Below are 12,157 nucleotides of genomic sequence, written 5' to 3'. Positions count from 1 at the left end.
CTCGGTGACCATGTGAACATTTTTTTACTATTATATAGTTTTAATACTATAACTTTTAATGCACTACGTGTATCTTCACAAAATTTACAGACTTTGAGTAAACATTACAAGTCGTTTATACACAAAAATAAGTTGTTTTTTTTATAATGAAGTATTTTTACTGAAATTTGTCTGTGAATATATCGGGGCTATATTTGACCAGTTTGAGTACAAAGTGATTTAATGTTGAGATTAAAAATACTTTTCTTCAACTCAAAAATCTCAAATGTCACTTGTGCATTCTCTAAAACCTTCTAAATACATCTCAAAAATTTTTTCAGTCAAATTTTATATTTTATCTGTTTTCTCTACCTTAACTGTATACAAGATTGATCAAATTAACCGACCTTGTAACCACATAAAAAAAAAAAGAAAGAAAGAAAAGAAAGAAACGAAATAAATCTAAATTACCATTTTTTCTTTCTGGAGTGACTTCAAATTGTAACATGAAACCACAATTGTTTATCCCAAGTAGCTTTAATCTACAATTTGTCAATTCTGAAACTGCCTGTCCATGAAAAATTTTCGTTTGTCCATTAATCTAATATATTTCTCTTTTCACTCTTTGTCCATTGCGAATTTTACAGTCTTGCTTTAATTTTTTATTGGTATTTCGGTCTATTCTTGTGTGTACCAGGAACAATCAGCTATGTTTAAGACTTTGTCCTCCTTCCTTTCTAGCTGTTAATATTGTAGTATGGTAAAGTACCATGTTTATTACTACATGAAAATTGTAGCATGATTACAACATCTGACCCCTTATAAAGTCATATCCATGCACGTATACTAAATTTCACTTTGTAAAGTGACAAGTTTACCATATCAGTGAATGACTTGTTCTTATACTTGTAATATTAATGGACAATTGACGACCCTGAGTCTGTTCACAAGTGCATTCAACATTGTAACAATTTCTGGTTTCCTGCCAATTTAAAAATGTGATCATATGAAAAAGAGTGCATGAAGAACGTGAATGATTTTCCTGACACCTCTGGGAAATGGAGATTATAGCTCGCAGTACCTCTATAAAGTCAATTTAAGTCTCCTTTAGGTGTAGAATCATCTTGCATAGGGTTTATTTGTTTGTTTGTAGTAAAGCACAAAGCTACACAAAGGGCTATCTGTGCTCTGCCTACCACGGGTATAGAAGCCCAATTTCTAGCATTGTAAGTCTGCAGACATACCACTGTGCCACTGGAGGGCTCGTAAAGGGAAAATGACGTAATGAAATGTATATAACGAGTTGTTTTTAAATTTTTATAATTATTCTTTTTTTCAGATTTTACAAAATCCATAAACAATGAAAAATATGTTGCATATTAAGGGCACTTCGCATCAAAAACAGTGGGGTTTGAACCCCAGGAACACCACTCCTGTATCCACTACTGACAGACACGCGTTCAAAGATGTGATGTAGCTCTTGCATGCTAGACAGATTTCATCCTTTTCATGTCATGTGCAGTTCTAGTCATTCAATAATATTCTATTTCAGGGATCATCTGAAATTGTGTATATGTTTCAGTAACGTTTTTTCTGTAACAAATCTTGGCGTATCACAAATGACTAAGGCCGCATGTGTTTACAGTTTTTTTTTAAATGCTAAACCCACTGTTTATGTGGGAATACATACATTTTCGAATTCATGTAATTTTTTTTTAAGTGTGCTCCACCAGCCCCCTGCCTTAATCTGGCCTTGCATCTGTTAGGTCTTCTTTCCCCTCATAGTACCTCTTCAACAGATTGGTGTGGTAGACCTTGGTTGTCCCATCCACACTCACCTTATAATGCATTCTGTTGATCACTTCCTGTACTACGAAAGGTCCTTTACACTGCTGGGTGAGTTTGTTGTTGGCTGTGGGTAGCAGAACTAAAACCTCTGTCCGACCTTGAAATGTTGACCCTTGGTCATCAAGTTATACAAGTTCTTATCACTGTCTTTGATGGGTTTGGCTTCCACAGTAGAACTGCTTTGATAGGTCCAGTTCAATATTCCTTTCTGTTCCTCTGTTTTGTAAGTCTCTTTCCTTTTTCTCTTGTGTTCAACTTTTTCTCTGGCACTGTCCCAAGGTTTCTGCAGAGAAATGTCTTTCTTCTGCTCCCATGAACCTACACTCAGGACGTCACTTTTCGAGACTTTAAGAGGCTTGATATTCTGCTTGTTTTTTCCCCTTAAGCTCTTGTGGTGACTGCAGATGCCACATCAATCTTCTTTCTGTTTTCTCCAAATTCCTACTACCTGGTATGTTTCCAATTATCAAGTCGTATATTGGTTCCTTGATACACATGGTTTCAAGGTCTCCTACATAATATGGAGTATCCACCTTTATTTTTGCTATGGGAAACTTTCTCACTGTCCCATCAATTAGCACACACAGGCGTACCTTGCCTGTCATCAAGTTATCAGATACTAGACTGGTTCTCACTGCTGCACTACTGCATCTAGTGTCTCGCAGAACCTTCACTGACATAGCCTTTAGCATATTATGATTTGTTGCCACCTATTGATATCTGTAACATGCTCTGATCACTACTGGTACTTTTGATCCATTGGCTAACTTCGGCCAACCATTAGCCATGCAATGATCAATCATGAAAAAGGCACTTCCTTCTTGTGATGAATCTGATGAGTTGCCTTGATTCTGTTTCTTCTGGCAACAGCACCCATGCTGACAGTTACTTTTTTCTTATTTCTTGCCAGCACTATCTTTGAAAGTAGCTCTAACTGCTTCATGTTGAGATTTCTCCTGTTGCTTGTAGGAAAGGGACTTGGCAATCCTTTGCAATGTGCCCTATTTTATAATAAGTAATGCATTTTCTCCAATTTGTCTGTTAATCTCCTGTCATCTTTGGTAGACTCCTGTTCCTGGTCAACTACAACTGGTTTCGACCTTAACTGTATATTTTTGGACTTGCCAGTTATACTACCTCCATGGGCTTCCATATACTGTTCTGCCAGCTTGATCATCTTGTCTACATCTTTTGGTGCTCTCTCCTTTAGGAACAGTGACATATTAGTTGATCATGAACCATTCTCATATTAGTAGATCTGCCAGTTCCTCAAAACTATTGTCACATTTGGCCATGTCAGTCCATCTTGTGAAGTATCACCATAGACGTGACACAATCTGAAATACATTTTCTCCAGTGTCAGGTTTGACTTTCCATGAACTTCCAATGAAAAACTTCTTCCCTAAGTTCATATCATTTCAGCAAGGCCACTTTTAATTTGTCATACTCATGACATCATGCATGCATATACTTGTAGGACTTTTCCTGTGAGAAGTGGGCTGAGACAAGATGCCCAGTTTCCTTTGTCCCAGTTTTGACTTTGGGCACATCTTTCATATCCCTCCAGGAAAGCATCCATGTACTCTTTCTGTTCATCAAATTTGGCCACCTTGGGTCAGCTAGCCATGACCCCCATTGTCATTCTTGGGTCCTTCATCTTTTTGTTGGGTGAGCTTTGCAATCTCAGTTTGTGCTTTTATTCTCTATATTTGCAATCCTTCCTCTCTCTCCTTTCTTTATTCTCAATTTGTGCTCTTATTCTCTCTCTATTTACTGTTCTTCTTTCAGTCTTTCTTCCTATTTTCTCTGTCTCTCCTCCTATCTCTCTTCTGTTGCTGCTCTTCTCTCTCTCTCTCTCTAGTTCTAGTTGTTTTTTAACAAACTTTTGTATTTCACTATCTTTTAACCCAAGATGCTCACCATTTAAAACCCTAACATTTGGCGAGTTAACCAGGATTATACAGTGGTAAACAACAATAGGAGAAGACGTGAATTATAGCGGAAATAAATAGGCCTATATATATACGCACAACTGTAGTGGTGACGAAAATGGTGTAGAGATTACAATTACTCTGCATAACCATGTCACATTTTGATAAATGGATAGAAAGAGGAGTTCTAAAGTAATTGAACCCAGCCTGTGTGGACTTTGACGAAAAGAAGGGAATTATTTAAGGTTTGGGATACAACTGTGATAACCCACATGGTAACGTAAGTGAATTATTCACTGATGCTATTGTGATAAAAGTAGAGAAAAAAGTTCATCTGGTCAATTGGATTCTAAAGTAATTGAAACAGCCTAAGTGGACTTTTTATAAAAAAACAGAACTATTTAGAGATGGAGATACAACTGTGATATCCATTGTGTAAAGAATTTGTGTACATAGTTTGACTTGTTTTGAATATATTATTTTAAAGCAAGTGGAGTGTGTGTTGTCCATTTATTGTTGAATTTATCACCAATAAGTCACAAACACCTACTATAGAAGAATCCTCAGCCCACTCTTCTTTGACAAGATAAATTATTATTCTTATCTCTATTTAAACTGTGAAACTCACTTTAAAATATCACCCATTATGGCAAATCACTCACACGTCAGCTAACTTTTTACTTCTTCTCTTTTGGTCAACATATGTTGATCACTGAGGCCTCTGAAATTTTCACTAAACTATGCAATGTGATGATTTAACAATACTCAGATAAGGTAACTAGAAAAATACTGAAGGTACTAGTAATGTGACGTCAACAATATTAGTTAAGCCTGGACAACAATGTAATTGCACACATAACGTACGACTCGTACAGTGTTACGCAACCAAACTTGTCATAATATTGCCTTTAAAATGATTAACTTTTAACTGTCTTGTTATGAAAAACTAAACAAATCATTAAATATTAACTCACAAAATAAGTTAAATAATAATGTCTACACTAAACAGTCTTGTATATTCAACAATGGTCCTTTTCTTTGAATGCCTTTATTAAACCCTTGTACTTAACAATTAGCTCTCCTGACCTACCCTTCCTTATGCTATTAACCCTTATGTGCATTAAAACGACTACAACACTGCTAGCACCCTTAAATATATTACTTGCTCTGTCAGAAATAACCTACTCTTTACAATTAAATCCACTACTACAAGCTTCTTAGCACTGTTTTTAACTTCTTGAAAGCCATTATTAACCACTACATCCTTTGCATGCAAAAGGTGAATTTCTTCTTTAAATACTGCTGCCATTTCCCACAATTTACTCTTCCCTTTATTTATAGCTTCTTCCCTATTTAGGACAGCCTCAAATTTCACCGCCAACCTACAATATCTACATACAAACTGCTTCACTACTAGCTTCCATAAATGTGCATGTTACTCCTGAATTCCCAAATAAAAAAATAGGCCTTGCACTTAGCAAACTGTGACTGCTTGAGATTTACATTACTCTTTAACCATCATATCCTAGGACTAAATAATCAATACTAAATACAAGTAGCCTATTGACAACACTGTTAAGCCTAACATTAGAGGTCAGTTATTCTCCTTTAAAATAATAAAAAAGATATAAACAAATGAAGATACCTTTTGTTACTTTATACATACATACATATAGTCTACTTCTAGTGTTAATTCACATATATGTTCTAAATGACTCATGTAAGCAATCTTAATTATTCTTGTCTGTAGTTAAAACTTTAATTTACAACAGAAGAAAATTAAACAAAATTTGTAATCTGATAAAGAATAAACATTAAAATGGGAAAAACAAGACAAATAAAACCAGAAAATCACCTTCTCTTTCAACAAATTGAATTAAGCAAATTTTTAACTTTATATTTGACTCTGAAGCATACAAATGTTTCTGATTTTGCCACACACAGGTAAAACAAAACCTGGAACTTAACTAAACTTAAATATTTTAATTAGAAAATTAAAAAGTGTAAACAACTAAAGCCAATGCATACACTTTTTTTTTTTATAACAACAAAAGTACAAGATATTACTATAAGGTCAGAGAAGATTAACACTTACGTCTATTAGATCTGAAAGATCATCCACAAAATATTTTTGAACAGCTGCATTTGCTGCATTCATAGACAAAACATAATCATTACGAGCTTTGAGAGACTTGAGTCTGGCATCATTGTGCTTTGACTGTCGCTGTGAGAGTTAAGCAGAAATTAAATGAATTATATCAGTAACTATCATAACATACTGAGAATTCCCTAAGCCAAAGCAACAACATAGTTAAACTTGATTTAGTGATTTGATTACAAAAGTAAAAGAAAACTAAAAAAGACGTCCTAACATAGGTAATGCTTTAGGATTATATAACTAATTTAATAAGGATTTCAACTATTTATGCTTCAGAAATAAATTGTTAATTTTCTAGCAAATTTACCTTTATTTAGCATAAAGTTTTTGTAGAGAATTTTATTCTTTAATGAAATACTGAACTCAAGTACCTGTGACTATAAATACAAGCTATTTTAAAACACTTTACCTTGAAGTGTAATCTAAGATGCCTAGAGATTACTTGTTTTTACTATATAAAACTGAAATTTATATAATCAAAATTATATGTAAAACAAATCTGGATTATTCATCTTATAATAAAGCATTTCCAACATGAGAAAAACAATCTAAAACAACAATTTAATAATGGCATATGATGACCAAAATAACATTCACAACTATTGTGAATAATGTTAAAAATCAAAAGTAAATATAGCAACAACAAGCATAATAATGAAATGCAAAATTAAAATGAAATACAAAGTAACAATAACCAACAGTCTGAATTAATAACTGATTAAGAACTCCAAATGTAAAGTTGCTGAACGCAAAAAGAGTATTTGGGTTTATATTCTAGCAATCTATATTTATTTTGAGGTGTGAATAACAATTAAATTAAACAATAAAACAATAACATTTTCTCTTTGAAAAGATGACAATATAAACAGTTACAGTGTGTGTGTGAGTGTCACTTGTAGTTTATGTGTGTGTGCTTGAGATTTATTTTTGGTGCTGCTGTTGGAAATCAAATTTGTTCAAAATAAGTGCTAAAAATGATGCTACTTATGAAACAAGGTTACAAGAACTGTATGGCTGAAATGGTTTAAACTACATATTTTTTATGATCTTCTTCCCAATCAAGTTTAATTGACATATTTAATATGTTACCATTATTTCTTGTGGAATTCTTTTGTTTCCTCTTTTAATTTTGAGATAGGATGAAGAAGAATTCAACGTGGATCCTGAAATGTCATTTCTAAGCCAAAAAAAAAGGAGGCAGGAAAAATCCTTAAGAAGTGTTCAATACACTTTTAGATCTCTCTCTCTCTCTAATATATTTAGATATAAAGATATATAAATAGTATATTCAGGTAAAAACTGAATACTCCTATAGCAATGAGATAGGTCCATTGAATAACAGGAGATCTAACACGTTATCTATTAAAAAGTTGTTTTTTATTAAAAGTTACAGCTTTTAAGGTGCAAAAGAGTATTCTTAAAAGAAGTATAAGATTTCAATCACTACTACGATCAATCTAAGTATGGAAGTTTTAACAGTAAAGAAGGTTTTTGTTTTTAAATCAACAATGTATTTAAATTAAAGAATCGACAGTAGTTATATATTAATTTGCATGAATTGAGATTGTTTATTCAGAGCTGAACAGAAAAACAAATAAAAAGTTAATAAATATGAATATAATGAATATGTTGTGCATACGATTAAGAATGTCTGGAGGAATAATAATCAAAAACATATAGAGATATGCCTAGTTATTCGTTAATTGCAGGATTGTTTGGTTTTATTAATAAGGTTTCTCTGATTTTTCTTCTGTTAATGTCAGGCTCATATTTTAGTGAATACTTAAACTGGATTTTGGAACCTTCTGTCTCCAAAATAAGCATCCAATTCAAAAATCATCACATCTTCTACAACACATACATAGGTTAGACAGTAACATCATTATGTCAAGCTTTGATATTCCCTCAAACCCCTTGTCGTGAGGCAATACAACATACTGCAGAAATTATTTCACAAGACCTTAAAACGAGACACACAATTCACAGCTGAAAATGAAAATAACTATACGATAAATTTTTTAAATGTTAAAATCCCATGAACTGCCAAGGCTTCACCACAAAAATTCATAGAAAAAATACTTACAGCAAAAATTACATACAGTGATTTTCTAATCATGTAATTCACCAGAAACTAAGCACTATAAAACCCTCGTATATTTAGCATACACTATATGCACCACAGAGAACACTGATGAAGAATTTGACTCAATGCTTTACTAACATAAACTAGTTTTCTAATCATGTAATTCACCAGAAACTAAGCACTATAAAAACCCTCCTATATTTAGCATACACTATATGCACCACAGAGAACACTAATGAAGAATTTGCAAATTTGACTCAATGCTTTACTAACATAAACTAGTTTTCTAATCATGTAATTCACCAGAAACTAAGCACTATAAAAACCCTCCTATATTTAGCATATACTATATGCACCACAGAGAACACTGATGAAGAATTTGCAAATTTGACTCAATGCTTTACTAACATAAACTAGTTCTCAGTGGTTACACAAACTATTAAAATTTAAAACACACTGACAATAAATGTTTAATAAACAAACTCAAAAAACACTCCAAAAAACAAAGGAAACCTAATTACTTGCACTATCTCGTATATAAGAAAATATTAGCATACCTCTATCAAAAAGTTGGAAAAGACAAGCATAAACATAATGACTAGATTCATTTTCACCCCTGGAATGAAAATTATATAACAAACCCACCTCACAAGGAAAGATTTACAAAATATAGTGCAAAAATTGTCCAACCTCTTACACAGGTGAAACAGGATGTAACTTGAACATTATGTTAAAAGAACACCAAAAAAACCCTTGCCAAAGTCCATGATCATATGAACAAAAACAACCACAGTTTCTCTAAACAGAATGTTGTCATACTAAAACATGAATCTGACAATAACGAAGGAAAGTCAGAGAAGCCTTAGTAATACACATATATAATTAAACAATACCACAATTAACAAATATCCAGGTACATTTCTATATGTTTTTGATCTTTATTTCTCCAAACATTCCTAATCTTATCTAAATCTTTTGCACGGTATATTCCACATTTTCATAATTATTCACTTTCTGTTCAGCTATAAATAAATAATCTGTCAATTCATGGAAATTGATATGTACTTGCATAAATAATCACTATCATTATTCTAATTTAAATACATTATTAGATTGTTGAATGTTGATTTAAACACAAAAGCTTTCTTTACTGTTAAAACCTGTGTACTTGAGAATGATCACACCAGTGATAGAAAAATATTCTTCTTCACTGTAAAAGTTGTAATTTGTAATAAAAAATACTTATAATCAGTAAATAAACTCAAAACAAAAGTAATACTGTGTTTCTCAGAATACCTGAGTTTGTGAGAATAACAAAGATACTGGACAGAATATAAAAGAAAAAAAGCACAATCTGATCAGGACAAATCATCTACCTGATTGTTTAAATTCAGTGTTCCTTACTTCACAGCAAACATCTGGTTTACCAAAAGTAACTAGCACTTGCCACATGATTGGTCATTCTCATTCAAACATAGTATCTGATCTACCATTGAAGAAAACTGTTGTCTACATTCTTGTACAATGTACAGCATTACAAGCATTCCCATTCATAGGCAGAATAGACATGACTTCAATAAAATGACAGAAGAACAAAGGCAGCTAACATGACATGAACTTAATAACATTCTTGACCATATGAAAATAAATAAATAATATGTTAAATAAAACAAAATCAATAATGTTCTGTTATTAATTCTTACCCTAAAAATGTGACTTGTATACGAGTTCACTGAAATTGATAATAATTACAATTCACTTGCATGATATGTTTATATATTACATATTATATATGCATAGTGTGTTTTACCTTAAAGTTACTTCATTACCATATAAAAACAGACTTTACCTTTTGAATTTCCTTCACTATTAACCTGTATTTCTTTAACTGCTGGAGCTTTTCATTCTGTATTGATTGTGCTAGTTTGACTCTCTGAGCTTCTACAATTCTTAATTTGCTTTTTGCCTGACATTCTTCACCATGGTAACTTTGATAAGTCTTCATACTCTTATTAAAAATAAAAGTTACAGCAAAAAAATTTAACTCTGTAACATTCACTCATCTTCACATCAGACTAATAACTTAATATTCCTAACAAAATAAAACAAAATTTTACTCATAAATAAATTTAATGTTGTACAAATAAGAAACAAAGCATTAAATAAATCTCAAAGAGCAAAAATTAAAACACATAGATCCAAAACTTTAAAACTAAATAGCAGATGGTTCAATATCAGTTGGTATCTTTATCAGCATTATACAATATGTCTACAAATTTTATATTTTTTCCTCTTAATACTTTTAATAATTTTTAAAATTAAAATCAAATACATCATCTACAATTATTTCTATATATATTATTTGAAATGGAGTAATCAAAACTGAAGAATAAGCATTCATAATTTATTTAAATATGCTATATATACTTAAGATATTTAAATACTTTCAACATACTCATTTTTTCCATGTTCACTGTTCAAGTCATTTGAAATAATGTAAATTTCCAAAGCAATAAGGTATTACCTACATTCAGGCTCAACATCTGACATGACAAAACTTGTTAATAAAACACTTACTGTGTGCAATTCATGCAGTACTTTCAGAAGTTCTTCATGAGTTTCATAACCAACCTCCCTGCACTAAAGATGTTGAAAAATTAATTATTTAGTATCATAATCACATTAAAAAATTTCACTTGTTATATATACAGCATAATATGTGGGTATGATAAAGCCTTTAAAATTTCTTGTTGAGCAGACTTTAGTAATTTGCTTGTAGTCATTTGCTCAATAACTGCTAAGACTACTTCAATACATCTGAATTATTTTAGAATCTCAAATTCAATTTATTGTTAAAAACTTTTGTCACTTGTAAATGATCCAACATATGGCATGTGTCTTTTACCCAGATGACCAGAGAACAGGTAAGATTGGATTATTAAGTCAAAGTGCAGACTTGATGTATGGTGTTCCACAGTCTACTAATTCTTGCCTTGTTAAGGTTAAAACACAAAACTATGATAAGGGTAAGAAGTATATTGCTATAGTTTTAATTTGCGTAGCCTCTTGAAGAAGAAACTGAGAGTAAAAGGAAGAGGTGGCATGCAAAGGAGCTAGAAGCAACCAGTCCCAGTCGTCCATATAATGAAGAAGACAGGCAAAGACCTAGACAACCCAACAAAAATGTAGGGGTTGAAGCTAGCCTGAACTGAAGTGCCCAGAATTGGTAGATGCAACCACAATGGACCAAATGATGAAAAAACTAGAATGCTGGAGAGATAGGAATGTGGAGGTACAAAGACCAGGAGTGAAAGCCCATCAAAAAAGATAGGTAGAACTTCATGGTGAATTGAGGAAGCAGTTCAAGGAAGAGAGGTTGATGATGGAGTGTCAGTCCCCAGTCTTCCTGGGGACTAGAAACAAGTTATCTTAAAAAAAGGAACTGATTGAAAATTCCGTATAAGAAAGCATGAGTTGTGTCATGGTCCTGCTGGTGGAGGGTTGTGTCATGGTCCTACTGGTGGAGGGTTGTGTCATGGTCCTGCTGGTGGAGGGTTGTGTCATGGTCCTGCTGGTGGAGGGTTGTGTCATGCTCCTGCTGGTGGAGGGTTTTCACATGCTCATTTGCATGCTATCACGCAGTTGCCTCATACGAATATATGTGAGGGTATGTGGGAGTATTAAGGCTAGTGGCGAGAAAACATTTGAGCATATAGAGGGCAGTACAAGTTGGGCAAAGCTCTTCTGTGAGTGGAAGTGAGATATGTTGGAAAGCAACTGTTTGACTACTTTTTGCCGGTGTTTGTTTTCCCATGATATTTACTGTATTGGATGTAATTCATAGGTGTAATATGGTGATAGTTTAGCTGCTTGTGTTAATATCTGTCTAAGACAGCAAATGTATTTTACTACAGGCTATTGTGCAGAACTTGTATCAGTCAGAATGAGTATTAGTGTATGTTTTATAAAACAACACGAAATATTAGTCCATGTTGAGTCAATTGTAGCTTCAAAGTATTAGTGTTGGATTCTGTCTGTGATTACATAATACGTGAAACTGTGAAAGAAAGTATACTTTATCTGTGTCACATGGAAAACAAAGTGCTGCAGGACCACCACCCCGCACTGTACTGCAGATACGTCGACGACTGCTTCATA

At 32.8% G+C, this 12,157-nt stretch overlaps 1 pseudogene; it reads right to left on the bottom strand.

Moving 5' to 3' along the window:
• Positions 1-12,157, bottom strand: part of LOC106472237 — a 45,389-nt pseudogene that overhangs the window by 28,647 nt on the left and 4,585 nt on the right.

This window comes from Limulus polyphemus, unplaced genomic scaffold (assembly GCF_000517525.1).
Source record: "Limulus polyphemus unplaced genomic scaffold, Limulus_polyphemus-2.1.2 Scaffold5181, whole genome shotgun sequence".
NCBI lineage: Eukaryota > Metazoa > Arthropoda > Merostomata > Xiphosura > Limulidae > Limulus > Limulus polyphemus.
The sequence above is the reverse complement of the archived record's forward strand: the minus strand, read 5'-3'. Positions and strand labels throughout refer to the sequence as shown.